Here is a 20,704-nt window from a genome sequence, read left to right as displayed (position 1 = left end):
CGTCGCATCAAGCTTATCCACATCCGACTCAGGAAACAGCACCCGCACTTGAGAAACAGCACATTCAAACCCTTGTGCAAAGGCCTTGTAGACTTCGGTCTGCAACTCCTTAACCCTTGACCCCAAGCGGTCATTCTCAACCTTAAAAGTCCTTACCTCCTCCGTAGAAGTAAGCCGAAGGCGCTTCTCCTCAGACAGCTCAGAAGACAGCTTAGAGATGGTCCTCTCTTTCTCCTCCAAAGCCATAGAGAGCTTGCCAACATCCAAAGCAGACTTATTCTCTTTTTCAAGAGCAAGCTCTTCAGCACGGCCAACAGCCACGATGCGCGCACCAATCACCTAAGACATATTATAACATCGTCACAGCAATAACAGCATCATAACAGCAACGTATAAATAAGTCACAAACACCTACCTGAAGAAAACGACTAACTCCTACATGCCTGATGTCTTCAATCATCTTCATATCGTCCGGAAAGCAGCAAAGTTCATCCGCCATAACAGAAAAGGGATACAACTTACCCCATAAAGACCGACTATGTACGTCCTCTGAATACCCATGCAGTTTCTTCTGAGACTCATAAGCAGACTCCACTCGCTGAAGCTCCATAGAAGACTCTCCGTCCTTCAGGAAAGCCTCAGCAATCTTCTCTTTTGCAAGACCCCTCTTTCGTTTAGACTTAAGGGCAGGCTCCGGCTGAATCACAAGACCTTTATCAGCATTGGTAGCCGAACTCTCCTTTTCGGCTTTCCTCCGCTGACTGAAGAATGACTTCAGACCAGCAGTGGTAATCGTAGGCGCCTTGTCACCTGCACAGAGGGCCAACAGAATAAGAACAAACAAGGACAAAACGAACAAACAAAGCAAAAACAACTAATTTACCTAGATATCTCAGAACCGCCTCTCTATCAAGATCCCATTTTAACAACTCGGACACAGATAGTAACCCCTTTGGGCCCAACTCCTCAAACAGAAACTCCATCACAAGTTGATCATCAACCGACCTATCATCCACGTCTAAGGCTTGCACAGGTTCGGAACACCAATATAAAGGGAACTTCTCAACAAGAAACTCATTTAGATAGAACGGAAACTCCTCGGGTACACTTCTCACTTTAACATACATGGTTTTAAAATCCTTAAAAGAAGACTTGTAGAGACCGAAGATAGCACGACGGGGGTAACTACTAAGATTAACCCAAAGACCTCGATTAACCCCCTTAGCCTGAAACAAAGAGAAGAACAACCGAAGAGAGGGCGGCTGCTCAAGGAATTCCATCAAAATCTCAAACGCCCTGACAAACCCCCATGAATTAGGGTGAAGCTGGCTCGGGGCACAATTCAACCAGTATAAAACACCACATTGAAACTCGGTGAAGGGAAGTCTAACTTCTAGTTCAGTAAGCAAGCAACTATACATATAGAAAAAAGCCCAGTCATTACGACAATGGAAGACGCGGTCATCAGAATCACAAGGCAGTATCTCTATCTTAATCTTACTACCACTCCTAACCCAAACATTAGAACCCAGCACTTCAACAGACTCCTTATCACTAAACTGAGAAACGTAACCCCTAACCTTAGTATCAACCCAACTATATGGATCACCCCCAACAAACTCAAACTTCTCTTCTTCCATGGAAAGACCAAAAACCAAAATGAATAAGGGAGAAGGAGGAAGAACGCAAATCAGCACTCACCTTTTTTGCTCATTCTCTCCAAATCGCTGAAATCACCAACACAGAAAAAGAAACAAAGAGAAACCAAGGTAGACAAGTTTATTGCAAGGGAAGCGGTTACACATGAAACGTTACCATTTAATCAAACCATCAAAAAATCCATGATCAGCACTCTACAAATCAGACGGTCAGGGGTTCCTTGGAACGCGCAGCACAATCAAATCAATCATTCATTAGGGCGCGAAAACAGAGTAAGCATTAAATGCTACAAAAACGTTTCAATACCAACACATCCAACTAAGACGAGCTTGGGGGCTACGAAGACCATATGCAAGACAAAGTCAGCAACCGAGGATTCAGCACTCCTGGTCTGAGAAGCTCGCCTTAGCCATGTCTGCACCAAGGCAAGCTTGGGGGCTATGATACGTCACCCTTATCCTCGGTTGCGCAATAAGCTCGGCACGTGAATCATAAAGCTCGCCCGGAATACTCGGTACGTGAGCAGATAAGCTCGACCTTACCCATTCGAATGAAAAGACACGTGCATCATAAAGCTCGGTCCCGTATCAGCCGTCCGAAAAGCTCGGCACGTGATCAGGACCGAAGCAGCATCACCCAACTGAAAATAAGAAACGTGCTCAGCAGGTTTATAGCACCAAAACAGAATATCATAACCAACCTACAAACTAGGACTTATCCATTAACAGGTAAAAACCAACTCCTATAAAACCTAGATGATACGCTCGGCTAGGTCTCAGGTTCTATCACTCTTATTCTCTCACTCTTATTCTCTCACTCTTTTCTCTTAACTCACTCACCATGAATCACTACTGACTTGAGCGTCGGAGTATCTTGTGCAGGTATTCCCGCCGCGGTGTTTGACTTCCGGCCGACGTCAAGCTCTTCCTCCTCGGTGTCAACTCACTCGGAAGCGCTTAAGCTCGGCCTCCCTAGTGTTCGGACAAACCACAAATATAATAGAATAAGATTTGGTTTAAGAAAAGAGTGAAAGAAGAGCAGGTAGAAGTAATAGCAGCTATAATGAAATGTAATAGAAGTACTTCTTAGTTCTTAATGAAATGCGGCATACATAAATTGTCACAATAACAATTCTGAAACCAAGAGAATTTTCTAGTGGTCGTGTCAAACTCAGACAATATAAATTTGTATGTGATCGGAGGTATAAACTTCGTGTACGGTGTACCACACATGCATTCAATCTAGTCCAATTAATATGTTGAAAAACTGGAACCTATTTTCATGACCACAAATGTGGATATTGACGGACCTTTTCAATTCACAATTCAATTTGAACAAGAATAGATTCATTTTAGCAAACATAATGAAGAAATGATATTTGAAGATGCAAGAGAAATAAGTTTTCACATATTTGATAACTTTGAATACATGAGTACAGCACTAGCCTACACATGGAAGTTAAGTTCCTTTACAAGATTCGGTGTCTCAAAGGCTTTACGCAAACCAACTCCATACATATCAACAACCTATGGAAGACAAGAGAAATGGGTTATTATACGTCGATCAAATATGCACTTGCCTATATGCAAACTTGTTAAGTGAGGTATGTCACGCCTAGTATCTTGTCATTTTTTCCCTCCAAGGTAAATAAATAGTATAACTAGAAGTTTAGGTGGATAGAGGAAATACATAGAAAAAAGTGGATAAAATATTCAATACAGATAGAACACAATAACCAAAACTAGAGCAGCCCTCCACAAGATATATGCAATACAACAATAGGTTATTCTATAATCACAGTCTCAAATAAAAAATTTATATAGTCAATCACATTTCAAATAGATAAGGGAGCAAAAGACAAATCAAGCAAGAGCTAAAAGATATAACATAATACTTACAAGTATAGGTATTCTTCTATCATGGAAAGCACAATCTGATATAATGAAAATATCACCAACACTAGCTCCTTTGCTTGAAAGCAACTAGGATGAAACGATTTCAAAAAATATATTATGCATATACAAATGATTATATATCTTCATCAGAATACGAAATGTTTTCAGCTACATGCTTTATCATCTTATAATGAAAGAGGACGAGATAATAGAAGCTCGGCATAATAGCCTCTCCTTTTATTTAAACAAGACGAACAGCACCAAAAAGGCACATCCAACAAGGAAGCGAACACACACAGACTAAAGAGTGAACTCCTTTTATTTTATCGTTATTATTGAATCCTTTTCTGACTTGAGCGTTGGAGATTCTTTTGCAGGTGTTCCGTGTTCCACCTGCGGTGCTCGGAGCTTGGCCAACCAATAACTCAACCTGGGAGTAGTTGTATAACAGCATTCCACGTCGTTAAAGCTCGAACCGTCCATAGATCGGATAGTTCATCTCGGACGGAACAGTTGGCTCCTACCGTGGGGCCCAGTATAGAAACCTCACTGAATTTAACTCTCTTTTAGTTTTACACTTTCTTTTTGCAATGCTACTAACCTTCAGGTATGACTGATAGCAGAGCCCAACAGCCCACGCAAGCCGAGCTTCTAGCTCTTGCCAAACTTCAAGCTGAAGTTCGAAGGATAACCGAACTATCATCCAAAAGCCAAAACGGAAAGCATGGCGATGGAGACCTCAAGAGCTCAAACCTGAGCAATACACAATCATGGGATGCAGAACCCCAGGAGATAACCCCTCCAAAGGAAAAACTCACTTTATCCAATCCTTTTTCAGAGGATATAATAAATTTACAGATGCCAAAGAACTTTGTGCTACCTACCACACTCAAGACTTATGAAGGGTTTGGAGACCCTTGTGTTCACATTAAAAAATTCCAGTCGATGTTTTTTAACAGTGCTTCTGACCCTATGCTTTGTCGATCTTTTCCAACTTTCTTAGATGGTGCTGCCTTACTTTGGTTTTCAAAGATACATGCAGGTTCGATCTCTTGTTTTGAAGAGTTGGCAAGATCCTTCATAGATTACTTTGCTGCTTCAAGGATATATGTACATGGCTTAGACTACCTTAGCACCATCATGCAAGGACAACGGAAAAGTCTCAAGGATTACATGACGAGATTCACCAAGGCAACCATGGAGATTCCTGATCTAAGCCCGGATGTTCACTTACATGCAATCAAAAGCGGCCTCTGGCCTGGCAAGTTTCAGGAGACAATTACAGTCATGAAACCGAAGACATTGGCCGAATTCTGGGAAAAGGCTACCGGGCAAATGAAAATTGAAGAGCTCCGAGAAGCTCGGAGGACAGACAAACAGTAGCCTAGGCTGGAGGAAGAAAGAGCCTCTAGACCACCAAGTAACAAAGACCAGAAAAAACCATTTAAGCTTACCCACAAATTTGACAACTATACCCAATTCAACACAAAGAAGGAGGACAATATAAAGGAGATCCTTCACGCCAAGATTACCAAGCCTCTAAGAAGAGCTGGTAATTACCAGGATTAGAGGTTTGTAGAGAAAATAAAGCATTGCGCTTTTCATCAGAAATTTGGTCACACAACAGATGAGTGCATAGTGGCAAAAGACTTACTTGAATGGTTAGCCCAACAAGGACTCCTAGACAAATGTGTAGATGAACGCCAGCACAGGAGAAGCAGCAAAACCCGAGAAGTGGTTAACCAAATGCCAGAAGAAAATGATAAAAGAAAGTGGATGAGCTCAAACTCGCCACGGGGAGTCTTCAACTTTAACTCAGGAGGCTACGCCAGTGGGGGGACCACAAGTTCGGCCCAAAAATGAAGTTACAGAGCAATGCTGACAATAGAAGGAATGAACCTTTTGACAAAAAAGGATATAGTTACAAAGGCAATTACTTTCACGCCTTCAAATTTCAGATTATCAAGTCCAAACCTTGACAACCCCGTGGTCATCTCAGTTCAGGTTAGCGACCTGTTGGTAAGAAAGGTCTTTCTAGACTCAGGTAGTAGTGCTAATGTTTTATTTTATTCAACTTTCCAAAAATAAACTTATCTGATAAAGCCATACAGCCCTCTTCCGGGGACCTGGTTGGGTTCTCAGGAGAAAAGGTACCGGTAATGGGACACACTTGGTTGAAGACTGTTTTGGGGGAGTACCCTCAATAAAAAATAGTTGACATTCAATACTTCATAGTAAACTGCATAAGCCCATATAACATCATTTTAGGCATACTGACTTTGAATTCTTTTGGTACAATTGTATCCACTTTACACTTTTGTGTTAATTTTCATGTGCAGGATAACTTAGTAGCTACAATACACGCGAATCATAAAGAAGCATGTCAATGCTATAATGCTAGCCTAAAGTAAAAAGCGGTAAATAAGATAGCTCCAACTCAAGTACAGGCTGTTTATAACTCAGAAGACCTACCCCTGCTTAATGAGCTCGACCTGCGGGAGGATTTTTGAGAAAGACCTCAGCCTATGGACGAACTTAAAAAGGTAATATTTAATGAAAATCCTAACAAATTTACATATATCGGAAGTGCACTTTCAGGTGAAGAGAAAGCTCGGCTTATAACCGTCTTAAAACACAACGCCGACCTATTTGCGTGGAGCCCGACAGACATGCCAGGGATTGACCCTCGCATTATGTGCCACAAGTTAGCTGTGGACCCATTAGTTATACCCATAGCCCAAAAGAAGCGCAACCTCGAAACAGAAAAAAGAGAATCATCTTTGGAAGAGACCAAGAAACTGTTAACAGCAGGATTCATCAAAGAAGTAAGATTTACAACCTGGTTGTCTTACGTCGTAATAGTAAGGAAGAACACAAGTAAATGGCGCATGTGCATCGATTTTACGAATCTTAATAAAGGATGTCCTAAAGATATATACCCATTACCTTGCATTGACATGCTAGTAGATAATGCATCCGGTTATTTTTTAGTTGAGTTTCATGGATGCATACTCTGGCTATAACCAGATCCTAATGCATTCTGAGGACCAACACAAGACTGCATTCATTACGGAATTTGGAAATTTTTGTTTCACGGTAATGCCATTCGATCTTAAGAATGCAGATGTGATGTACCAGCGCTTGATGGACAAAATTTTTAGTCACCAAATCGGAAGAAATATGGAAGTTTATGTAGATGATATGGTGGCTAAAAGCCTAAAACCCCCCAAGGAGGCTCACATTACGTTGATTTGATCGAGGTTTTCCACCAAATCCGAACTTACAATATGAGGTTAAACCCTGAAAAATGCACTTTTGGAATACAAGGAGGAAAATTTCTCGGATTCAAGTTAACTTCCCAAAGAATTGAAGTAAACCCCGAGAAGTGCTCTGCCATCTTAAACATGACCACCCCAACAACTGTGAAAGAGGTCCAGAGATTGACAGGAAGAATAGTAGTCCTGTCACGATTCTTGCCAATGATAGCATATAAATCTTATCACTTTTTTCAAGTCATCTCAAAAAATAAGCAATTCAAATGGACAGATGATTGTGATAGGTCCTTTATGGAATTAAAAATAATATTGTCATCACCCCCAATACTCCAGAATCTAGAAGTCGGTAAGCTATTAAATTTATATTTATCTGTTTCTAACTATGCTATAAGCTCGGCTCTTGTCTTTGAAACAGATAAAGCACAAAGCCCAATTTACTTCGTCAACAAAGTCTTACAACCAACTGAACAGAGGTATTCAAATATAGAACAACTAGCCTTAGCTTTAGTCACTACAGCTAGAAGGCTCAGACACTACTTTCAAAGCCATACTATCATAGTCCACACAGATCAACCACTCCGGCAGATCTTAACCAGACCAGAGGTGGTGGGGAGATTAATTAAATGGTCTATTGAACTATCCGAGTTCAACATACAGTATCAATCAAGACCTACTTTGAAGTCACGGATCCTGGCCGACTTCGTTGCCGAACTCACAAATCTAGGTAATCTGACCGAGGTACACGCTTGAAGATTATATGTAGATGGAGCATCCAATAATGAAGAAAGTAGGGTCAGAATCCTATTAGAAGATGGAAACATAATAATAGAGCAGTCATTACAATTCTCCTTCGTGGCAAGCAATAATCAAGTAAAATATGAAGCCCTAATTGCTGGATTAAAGCTCGCCATTAAACTATAAATACCATGGATCGTGGTACACTGTGATTCATTGCTAGTAGTATAACAGGTAAACGGATCGTTCCAGGTAAAAGACCCCCTGTTGGAACAATATTGGCTCATGGTAAGGAACTTTATTTCAAAATTTGATAATTTCAAAATCATTCATATACCTTGGAAAAATAACCAACGAGGTCGACATACTGTCTAAGTTAGCAACGACCCGAAAGGGTAATATACCTAATCTATCACAATTAATGCTAGAACAACCTAGCGTAAACCTAACATGTGTATTAAGTGTGTCACAGGAAGAAGATTGGAGATCTCCTATCATAGATTATATTTGCCATGGAATAATACCAACTAACGAAATAAATCCAAAGCTCTTCCGAAGACAAGCAAGCTTTTACACACTAATCGGAGCCGAGCTATACATAAGAGGATTTTCGCAACCATTTCTTAGATGCATTGGCAAAGACGAAGCAATGACAACAATAGACGAAGCTCATGATAGAGCATGTGGTAACCACATAGGAAGAAGAAGTCTGGCGGCAAAACTACTTAGAGCAGGGTATTATTGGCCAACCATAATATGAGATTGCATAACTAAAGTACAAAAATGTGATAACTGTTAGAGACATGCAACAATAATACATAACCCTGCAGAGGTGTTGCATAGTGTCGAGGTAAGTTTGACATTTTTCAGATGGGGAATGGATATCTTAGGACCATTCCCAAAAGTGTCAGGACAAGTAAAATTTCTTTTAGTATCAATATATTACTTTTCTAAATGGATTGAAGCACAACCACTAGCACAAATCATAGCAGATAAGGTACAATCTTTCTTTTGGAAAAACATCATCTGCATATATGGCATTCCTGGTGAGGTCGTTATTGATAATGGAAGGCAATTCACTGATGCTGAATTTGCTTCTTTTTTATAGAACTTCCATATCAAACATCATTTTAGTTTAGTAGAGCATTCCCAAACAAATGGCAAGGTAGAGGCAGCCAACCGAGTTGTCTTACAAGCTTTTGAAAAAAAGCTCGGTGATGCAAAAGGACAATGGGCGGACCTGGTACCAGAGGTGCTGTGGGGTTACAACACCACCATGCACTCAGCCACAGGGAAAACCCCATTCAAATTAGTATATGGCGCGGATGCAATGATTCCGGTAGAGATTGCCAATCCAACACTAAGAGCCGAGCTCCATACAAATACTTCCAATGACCAAGTACGGATAGCCGAACTTGACATGGTAGAAGAATACAGGGACGAGGCATCTTTGAAACAAAAGGCACTACATCAATTGATACAAAGAAGATATAATAAGAAGGTGATCCCTAGGACCTTTCAGGAGGGGGACCTCGTTTTATGAAAGACATAAGAGGCTCGGCGAAACCATGGACATGGCAAGTTGGCAGCTACATGGGATGGACCCTACCGAGTTGTTAAGACACTCAGAATGGGGGCTTATATGCTGCAAACACTAAAGGGAGACCCAGTTTTCGGAACGTGGAACGTCTCATCCTTAAGATTGTACACAACTTAGTCATAAAAAGGCGTATGATGGTACTCTTTTTTCTACTCATAAGCTTTTTTCCTACACTGGGTTTTTGCTCAGAAAAGGTTTTAACAAGGTCGGACGCCTAATTCAAAACTTGTATGTTTTTGCCACAACAGATGAATACAAATTGCTATAATACTTTTATGGGTAAATTATAGGGTACATATGTGAAGATAAAGATATGCTCTTTGGTTCGTTGCAAAGGTGATGCGTGGATATCTGCTGGTAGTTAGGGGAGCAACTCGCTGACTTTACTGAACGGCTTGCAGAGGCCGCAGGGCTGGTTTAAGTTGGTCGACATTGTAGCTAAGCTGATGGGGGGATGGTGATTCCGGGTCAGCAGAAAAATTCCGTTGAATGAATATGATGAATGGACTTGCCTTTTTTAGGCCCCGTATCTAGAAATACTGTGAGTGGGTCATGGGTTAGGTTGACTCTCTTAGAGATTTTGGTACTAGGGGACTGTAACCCCAAAAAAAAAAGGAAATAGAATGATAAATTCAAGACTTCCATGTCAACGTGGCCGTTTTTTTATGGTAGTGAAAATGTTAATAATTTGTAAGCATTCTATTAAGGTTTTAATTATTCTGTTGGTCTCTATGGTGTTGCAAAATTTTTAATTAGGTTCGTATACTTTTTTTCTTTTTAATTGGGGACCTGCACCAAATTTTTTTTTAAATAGGTCCTTCTTAGCTGTAATTATCTTAATTTTTTAGGGACTCAAGTTAAAAAAAAATTGGTGCAAGGACCCAAATAAAAAGAAAATTATGTAGAGACCCAGTTAAAAAAAAATTGGTGCAAGGACTCAATTAAAAAAAAGTACAGGGACTTAATTATGAATTTTGCGAAACTATAAGAACCAATAGAGAAATTAAACCTTCTTTTAAAGAATGCAATCAAAATATGGAAATAGTGAATAAGATATAGCAGTGTACATTCTGAATATTTTTAGGGTTTAATTAATCTGTTGAGCCATGTAGTTTGGAAAGATTTTTAGTTAGGACCCTATACTTTTTTTTTCTTTGAATTGGTCCCTTGCTCCCTACATCCATTTTTTTTCAATAAGAGTAGTTGGCTTAATTGTATTGGCATCTAATTAAAACAAAAGAAATTGGTACAGGGACTCAATGAGAAGGAAAAGAAAGTATAGGTACCCGAATTAAAAAATAAATTGGTGCAAGGACTCAATTAAAAGGAAAAAAAGTATAGGGACCTAATTCAAAATTTTGCAAAACAATAGGAACCAACAAAGTAATTAAACCTCTTTTTAAGTATATAAGTTGGTTTAGGTAAATACCGAATCGGGACCGAAAAGATTTTGCAACTGATAAAATAACACCATACTGTTTTAATTGACAAAGTAGTCATTATATGACTTTAAAACTTGAAAAGCATATGCCTAGACTTGCCAGAGCACGTTTCCGATGAGAAGAATGCTAAGATGCCCACCCAAAAATGTTAGATGAAATTTGTAATTAATTCATTATCCAGAATGTAAGCCCCATGGGTGTACATGGTCAGGCCCGACCCGAAGACCCGGCCCGGTCTCGTACACTTTAGGAGTTAATTTGGTGTGATTTCATCGAGTCTAGGGTCGGATAAGGGTCTCAAAAATAGACCCAGTCATTGTTTCGGGTCGAGTTGGGGCCATAACTCGGGTCGTCCGAACTCGGCCCGATGTCCCGGTCATCATACACAATTAATATTTTGTGTTATTAGTGATGGATGATGGTTATTTTTATTTGGAATTTAAGTATTGTAAACTTTAATATTTTGTGTTATTAGTCATTATAAGACTATAAGTTAATGTTCTATGTTTAAAATGCATAAGACTTTAGACTAATGGCATAATACTGTGTTATTTGTATTGATTTAAAAATTTGGAGCTATTAGACAATATTAGTATTGATTATGGTTATGCTTTAATTTTAGAGAAGGGTTGGTTCTTGTTATATTTTTCTAAGTGAATTTTACCATGTCAAATAATAGTTGGAATCTTAGAAATTTGGATATTTTCACATGCTTCCTTACAAGAAGGTATCAAGGTAATGTAATGTTAACGGCCCGGTTTTCAACCGGTATAATCGTGGCTCGAAAGTGTATAGGTTTCATCGGGTCTAGGGCCGGGTTCGAGTCTAACAAATAGATCCAGCATATATTTTGGGCCAGGTCTGGGTCACATCAAACCCGATTTCACCCGGCCCATGAACACCCCTAGTAAGCCCCAAATCCCACGAATCCCACTCCGTTCCTCCTGTGAATGCTAATCCCCCTTCCCCAATGCACTCTGTAACCATTTGAAAGCACTTTCCCCAAAAAAATAGTAGAGCTAAAGCTTCTCAGTCTGACACAGCCAATGCCACCGATACCGCATGGTCGCCATCTCGTATTAAGTTCGGTTGCGTCTACCAAATGCTCTATCGTCCGTCATTTTCAGCAGGTCCGCATCGTTCGTGTGCCCTAAACAATTTCGCCTTCCCTAAACTGCCACTTTCTGTCTGCCCTGCACCTTTACTGTTGTCTTCGGAATGTCACGCTGTAGGTACGTGCTTCGCGGTTGCTCCCTTCCCTCAAAGTGGTCAAGCATAAGGACATGCACACATAACAGCAGCTGCTCACTTATCATTTTTGTCCCTTCTGATCACGGCCCCACCACGAGTCGTTGCTCGTAGCTGCTCGCTACTCGTCGCCAGTCGCTGCCCTACACCCTCTGTCAGTGTTCTTTGTTGGTTCTGATGTGTCGTGTCTTGTTTGTCTCTTATTGTTGTGGGGTGGTATTTTATTTTAATTTATTGTCTTGTGATTATTGTATGTGAATCTATTTGTAATTTTCTGGGCATTGTTGTTATTAATCTGTTTTAATTGTAAAGTAATCTCATAATTTGGAACAATTCAGGGTTGAAAAAGCGAAAGTGTGATGGGAAGGGAGGATCTTTTGCCGGATCAGGGTGCAGGAGGATTTACTGGGATAGAGCAACTCATGAGTGAGAGAGTGCGTTGGATGAGTTGGCAGTTTAGGGTTTAAAGGGGGAATGCAGATGATTAAGGTTCCAGGTTGGATGGGTTGATTAGGTAATTAAATCTTCCACCTTGAACTTTCCGGTGGCCATGTTAGCATTGTCGTTGTCGGAATTGTGGTGCGACGAGCTCAGGGATACATTTGTCAAATTTTAAAATCATTTTACGGACTATGTGGTTAAATGCAAACTTCAGGAACTACTATATCAGCGCCAAAATCTTTCATAAACCGATTTAGTTTTTACCTCTAAACTGGTATAACAAAGATAGAGTGGTCGGTCATGTTTATATAATTTCAAGCCCCTATTTTGTTTTTTTAAAATTCAGTTGGCGGAAATGAACATTGTTACATGATATCTGTATTAAGTTGAGGTCTAGACACCTTCAAAAAATGTCAAGTTGTAGTTATATGCATATAGGATATAGGGTTTTGATATACTCATATTGAAGTGTCCGTTACTATTGTTTTTATTTATTATACGAGGGTAGAAAAATAATTTGTAAGGAATTTAGCTAAATAAGAAAATGTATATATAAGCAGGGACGGACATAGAGGGGGGCGAGCAGTGGCTTTGGCCCCTCTCCCAAAATTTAGAGAAACTATATTTATATATGAGATATGTGCTTAAAAGAATTAAAAAATAGTATGTAATTTAGTAGTTTCATAGTTTCATATGTATTATTTTTTATTATATGATAAATTTATGTCTTAATTGTTTAATTCACTAATATTTTTCACTTAACGAATTTAATATCATACCCTCAAGTCTTTATACATTTTAAATTAGTTTTTATATAATAATCTCTATATTTATTAAAAAAATCATTTGTTTTTTTTATATTAACATATTTAACATTTATATTATTATATTAATAATGATTTACGTAGTTATATTTCGGTAATCACATCATGTATTTTAGATATTCTTTTTTTTTTGTAAAAAATACTCATTTTTTTTGTAAATTTATGTCCTCAATAGCAAAAATTTTATAAAAATATCTTATATCTTGTATTTTATAAGGGTACTGTGTCTTTCAAATCATTAATAACTTATAATTTATTTTCAAATATATTGAAAATTTTGAAAGAATTAAATTTAATTAATAAAATGTGTGATAATTTGTAATTAAATACGCTATAAATTATTGGTATTTTATACTTTCCTAACGTCTTATTCATATTGTTATAATTCTTTTTATGTAACTATATATCATATTAATAATAAAATAATGGGAAAAAACTTATAATTATATATATAGATAAATTTTTGGAAAAGCTAACTCTAATAACTTTATACGAATTAGTTTTGTGGAATGAAAAAAAATTTAAAATTCACCCCGTCAATATTAAAAATTTTTGGATCCGTACCTGTATATAAGGGGAGTTTTCTGATGGCATTAGTTTTCGTGACTAAGGACGATATGACTTTAACCCATAAGTAAAATACTAGGACATGATTTTAAAATTAAGTCTGATCCAAAAATAATTGTCTGGCTCTTAAAAACTTCATGTGAGGATTTTTATCAAAATTATTCGTCATGGTTATTTTAACAATGATACGAACGGGTATTTTGAATAACATTTATAATTATTAATTCGTTAATATGTTTATGCCCAAAAAATAATTCGTTATAATTATTTTTAGGATTATTCAGACAGGATTGAATTTTTTATAGTTACCTTTGTTAGTTTTTTAATTTTAATTAATAATTTTAAATAATTTCTAGAAATAACACCAAAAATATATTATTTGGTTACTTTAATTATTATTTCATGGGAAAGTAACCCTTTATTACCAGCAGCATGCATGGAACGGTATCGTCCCACGTATCAACCCCTGTAGTTGGGTTCCAGACTTTACGTAATGTATTTTTGTGTCCGAGAAGATACATACGCCGCAATTGTGTAGCGTCATATATGTCATGTCCGTTGTGAACAAAAAATTTAGCCAACATGGAAAAAATTGTTGGAGACTCCTCTGGTTTTTTCGCAGGTGTGGCATCTTTTACGCAAGCATCATGAATCGGTTTCTAACACTGAAAATGTTGTTCATAGTTAGGGAAGTTATATACAAGGGTGGACCGAAAGAAGGGTAGGTGACTGCTGCAACGGCTAGAATTTTGCTTCGAATTTTCGTGCATGGCCAACTATACTTCGGAAAGTGATACACACATGCAACAGAAAGATAGTTATGGTGATCTTCTTTGTGTATGCCGAACTAAGGTTTATTACGGCAATTTACTAACAAGTAGATGTGGCGAAAAAAATTGGTAGCAGTCTTCATGATATTTTAGTTGTAAGGGTTGCCGAGGGAAAATAAATGTGATGCCATTAAGGTTTTCCCGTCAATCAGGTTGATTATTTCGTGACGTGAATCGCAGATACGTGGTGACACTAGCTGGGTCGAGAGGTTGAATGTATGACAATGGGAGAAAATACAATCATGCATAAGTAAGTGATAGAAGGTTTTACAGGTTAGTGAGTAATATTAGACGGGGAATAAGACTTAAAAGCATGCATGTAAGTGATAATAGTCAACGTTAAAAGACATGGATAGAATTACACGTTGTGAAACTCATGTTAGAAATAAAATGAAAGCGGTACAAAATTCTTAAGACAGCAGCTATTGTCGACCATAAATGAGAAAAAACAGTTCCCTTGCCTTGCATGGACTGACGCTAGATACATTGGTAGAGCGGCAATCTTGCAAGGCACCACGACCTTCCTAAATGTGAAATTTACTGCGGCGTTGGGCAGTTTCGAACATCCACGTGGACATAGTCTTAGTAGGTTGTTATATTTTTTACCAATTTCACCCAATCCCATAAGTGGACTCGGTTATGAAGATAGAGGAGGGGAAAATAGCTTCTGCAACGCGAGGGGGGTTTGGTTCTTGCCATCCCGGGTTTCATATGTGGGCTTGGCATTATGGTGGTAGGTATCGGTAATGTGATGTAGAGGGTTGTCACGCTGTTTGTGTTTGCAAGGAAGTTGGTGTTAGGATGGGAGTATTTATAGGCAATGATGAGAGGTTCCCATGGTTGTGGATTGGTCAATGTTGACCATTGCAGTGCAAAGCCGAGTTGGACGGCCCAAGGAAGAAAGAAGTTGAACCGGAACTGGTTCGATTACCTCAGCTAACCGTGTTAAGAAAAAACCGGTCTAATATAACCTGTGAGTGAAAGTGAGGTATATGAATATTAATATTCATTATTAAAAATAATACTACTAAAATCTCTTATAAAATTAGTTGTCCTTGTAAAGTGAATAAATACGTATGCATTAAATTGTATTAAACCTGTTAAGGACAACAACAGATGAAAATAGAGTACCAGTGAAAATACTATCCACGTATATTAGACCAGGCTAAATCGGTTGACAGAATTTCGAGAAAAGATTTTTTTGGTGATTAAATTGTAAGTAACATATAAAACTCTGAGACTTTGGTTAAAAATTCACTTCATAAGACAATACATGTATATTTCATACATAAAGAATGCGACGTAAGATAACATAGGTTAGTACTCTTTTTTGGAACTCTCACTAGATTCTTAACATATTGAAAATTTATATTATTATGTTAACAATGAGTTAGGTATTTATATTTTGGTAATCACATGATGTACTTTAGATATTCTTTTCTTGTAAAATATTTTTATTTTTCTCCTAAATTAAGGTTGATAAAAAAAGTGTGAGGATAGCTTATATCTTGTATTCTATATGGATATTGTGTCTTTTAAATAATTCATAATGTATAATTTATTTTCAGCTTTTTTAACATATTTGAAAAAATTAATTTCAATTAATAATTAAGATTTGTTGATCCATCCCTAGTTGTGGGTTTGGTTAACCGGCTTCATGACCGACCCGGCGTATATGGTCTGGTTTGTTAACGGCTTGGGTTTAGACAACCATGTTCTCGGTACAGGAACGTTGTTGGACACTTCCGTGTCTGTAGGCTGCAACGTCGTTTCACTAAAGGCACCCCTGGCGCAAAATCCATTATCTCTACCCATTCCACCGACTAGGATGAGACATTTGGAGTGACAATACTAGCGTCAGTCTGAGACATTTCTCGAGAAACGCCTTGCGGTAAAAAGACCAAACTGACCATCGAGTTATTGGTACGGCCGTGGTTGCATGAAAGAGGTTACACATAGTTGCTAGGGTTGCCATGTGATGCCAACATTTGGGGTAATTCGGTCAAAGTTCACTACTTGTCTTCAACAAACATGGCCAGGCGTGCGAGCTGTTACAAGAAAGCCTCACTTCTTCTTGCACTCTACTCCACTTGGTAATAGGCAGTCATGTGAAGGAATCCAGATACTTCATGTGCAGTTCTTGCTGAGTGCAACTGTTTATTCGCATGCGGGAATCCTCTGCAGCAATGAGACAATATGTGCCAGGTGAGGGGAGTCTCGCCCCCGTGACGAATGACTGAGGCGCAACACGTTCACCCTACTGGCGCAGCAACTCTTCCCACACTAGTCACTTTTCCTTTATTCCCATGTGAGTAACTGCCTATTCACATTGGGTGTAAGAGTTACATTGCTTTTTTTTATGAGCCATGATTTATTTCAACTGTTTGTTGATCGTGTCATTTCATTTGAAAGTTATGCCCAATTTATTTTCCTGGGCTAGTGCCTATTTTTCAATGCCAACTACTTCACTGGCACCTCGGGGAGAGAGAGGGAATTAATTGATGTGGGGGGAGGGGAGTTATCCTTGTGGGTGGTAATCAATCTTGTTTAATTGGTTTCGATTAGAAGCGGTAACTGGTTTGAAAATGTTGTAGCAAAAAAATTGAACCAACTATGTGGGGATTACTTTGTTGATTAAGGCCACCGTATCCAGTTGATTACGGTAGGCCAAAGCTCGAGTAACAGGGGCATGAAACCTTTCATGGATGTCCAGGATTGAAAACTGGTATGTTTTTTCCCAGTTACTTAGGTGATCTATTTTTTTTATAATGTACCCGTGTACTCTCAGGGTTTTAGGTGGTGTGGAATACGGCTGAGCCCAGTTGACCTTAGGCCCAACCTAGGGAATAAAGAAAATGGGTGACAGTTTTTTTTCCTCGCTTCATTTACAAGGGTTAACGATTTTGATAAGGCATTTTGGGTTCCCAGGAGTCCCCGAAAATAGTCCATACTAGGCCCAACGTTATTTGGGGGGTTTAATTGTGAAGGGTCTACGGCCTTTCGGTAGGGGGCGAAGAAAAAGGGTTCTCCTGTTAGGAAAAAAAAGCCCGATCTTTGCAACCTTAATGGGTGGACTAAAAAGGCCCCCAGTGGTCCTTGGGATCTTCTGCACGTGCCTAGCCCATTAGGGAACCAAACGTTGCTGACCCTGTTCTCATTGTTCGGGTTGCGTTTTCTTTGTTTATGGTTCGGTGGCATCTTTAGGTTTTACACAGCACCATTAACGCCTCTTCTTCCCCCAACCCCAGCCGACAATGCATGGTTGGAACCCGCCATTTATCGATAAGCACATGGGTCGAATGGTAGCTCTATTCCTACTCCACCGTAGAGCCACCCGAGGACGTAGGCACACATCACCTCCTGGTGACTTCGCAGACGTCACTGATTCAATGATGTCCCTTTTCACCCGATCCGGGGACCCCCAGGATCCAAGACGACGCGGTCTGATGGCGTTATCTGACCTAGTCGTCGGGTCCGGCCTTGCCGGCGTTCAACCGCGGTTAGGGTTACTAACAGGGAGATGGCAAAAGTGTGTGTAGTTTTCGGTCTGCGCAGGCACATCATCTTTAGGTAAATAGTTGCATGGGTTATTAACAGATTGCCATTTTCGGTACTTCAGTTTAAAGCAGTTGTTAATTTTCTTGTTTCCTTGTTGCCTCTATTTGGCATGAAGCCGATAAACCCCGTTTTCCATTATAATGTTCCTCGTTCCGGTTGGTCTTTCCTAATGGTTGACTAAATATATGACAAAGTCAACGGTGTGCTGAATACTTCACTGAGTCATCATATGTTTACTAGCAATAATTTCCGTTGAAGAACCCGTTTTTACTTTTATCGTGTAGTATCCTGATTGATGGTGGTTATAATGCATGCTGATATGTGAGTTGGGTTTCGATGCAGCCCATGCAGGTGTTCCCGTCAGCTTTCGTTTGATGATAGGGCATGTGACAGAACAGCGACGGGCATAATATATCCTTGCCTCACCCACCACAGTCCAGTTCGAAATGCTCTGTGTCGTGTGCTAGGAAAAAGTTTCGAGCGAGCCCCAACAGGTAAGTCTGCGCCCGTTTCATTTGTCATTTCTATAGGCGTTGATACAGCAGTGGTGCACGACCTGGTACGACATCGGCCTGATAAATATGTCTGTTGCGAAAATGTTCCCGCAGGGTTCCCCTGCAGGGCTATGATGACCCTCTCATGTCGGCTGCAAGCTGTGGCTCTTCCTGTCGAGCACCAACTCATGTAAGCACCCTAACTCATAAGTTCTTCTCATTCGTTGTTTTCGTTTAGGTCTGACATTACATGATGTTTGCACATGTCGCAGGAATGCACACCCATAGCTATGAGCGTGGTTAGCAGTGTCTCGGGCATTAAATACGACATAAGAGGTTGTCCGATGTAATTGTGCGACACGAAGCGGTTGTTACGGAGATCAGGGACGCAATTAACCTGCTCACTGGGTATACGACGCATCTTTCCTTTGCTTCGCCTTCCTCCAGGCGATGTGGGACATGCAAATGCTACCGAACTAACACATTGATCAAGCGACCGAGAGGTAGTAGCCAAGCCAAGAAGACCATCCACACGGGCCGGCATGGGAAACCTGTGATGGCACCCGAGCCAGCAACAGTTCCCGCGGTCGACACTGCCTTCACAGTTGACCACATCCCCTTTAGCACCAATTGACGGAAAAAAAATTTATGAGAAAAACTTTCACAAGCGGGAAGGTGCCCTCGGCAAAGTATATCTCAGAAGTGGTATATATTCACCCAGGTTTTTATCATCTTCCTCCAATATGTTCGTTTAACTGGATACATGTTGCAGGTCGATTTTAGCTCGAACAACGGCACGGCCAAAACACGAATGCCAGAAATCGTCAACGCCGGGATGGAGGCAAAGGGCCGCTCAGCCAGGCAAATGTTTGACGTGCTCCAGTCTGAGTGTGGTGGAGTCGTCCAGTTAGGCAGACTACCTACTAGGAAAGTCGACGGGGTTCCCAAGGTGACTAAATACATATGGTTGAATCAGATTTGTGATATGGTTTGTCGAATATATTTTTTTGTCCCACGTTTCACTATATAATACATTTTGTCCCTCGTAGTCCATGAACCTGGTCTTCCGTCTGACCGACAAGATGAACTTGTCTGTAGTGGAGTCAACGGTCGCAGCTTACATTTTCAACCAGGATCTTCCAGAGAGGTAACCATTCCGCTGAAACTATGGATTTTCTTTCCATCCCCTATGATTTACCTCTAACATGCCGACGCTGAGCTTAACGCGACGCAGCTGATGATGGGCCCAAAAAATAATAGGAGCTGCTGAAAAAATATCTGTGCTAAAATAAATGGTCTTACGTGGTGTTAATTATGCTAAAAATATCATGCGGATATTAAGATAATAAAGATTTAGCGAACATTAGCATTTCTAAAATTTTTGACATGCTTAAAATTGGAACCTAAATAACTTCACTTAAATACTTATGTTATCACTAATCATAAATTTTGTTTTGAGTTAATTTATTTACTCGTTTTTAAGTTTTACATTAAGTGAGCCTTGATTGAATAAATATAGTCGCAATTTATATTCAGGAACAAATTTTTTTAAACATAAATCCCGGATCAAAATTCTGTAAATGTTTTGGGAGGCAAAGCGAACACCTACATGGAGAAAGTATATATATTTATATAGACATATTATTATTTACTTAATTTTAGCGGGGGCAAGAAGCCCTCGTCGCATGCACCTGGGTCCATCCCTAATCGCAACACTACTTGGTGGTCATTATTACTGACTATGGTACATGCAGTGAGATCTTAATCGACGTAGGGGATTGTTTGGCAAGCAGATGAGCCCTCTTGACGCTTGCCCCAAAATGTGAGGTTGTGGATGACGTGAGTCCGCGCAAAATTCTGCCATTTTAACTCATCTAACTTCTTTCGTAATTCAACCCATATGCAATGTGTTTTTAACATGGTTTCTATGTCCCTAATTGCCTGCAGATGCTGAATGCTGTGGTGCGCATGCTGACAGCTACCTCAGACCGCAACTGTTGGTTCCTGCCGACAATTGTCATGGTAATTATAACAACAACGAAACACATTCAGTTACACTGTAAATCCCAATTTTGTGGGCAATTTTAGATTAATTCGTCAAATCAGGTTGAATAGGCGAATGAACCTCCATATCTT

This window comes from Arachis hypogaea, chromosome 17 (genome assembly GCF_003086295.3).
Source record: "Arachis hypogaea cultivar Tifrunner chromosome 17, arahy.Tifrunner.gnm2.J5K5, whole genome shotgun sequence".
Lineage (NCBI taxonomy): Eukaryota > Viridiplantae > Streptophyta > Magnoliopsida > Fabales > Fabaceae > Arachis > Arachis hypogaea.
The sequence above is the reverse complement of the archived record's forward strand: the minus strand, read 5'-3'. Positions refer to the sequence as shown.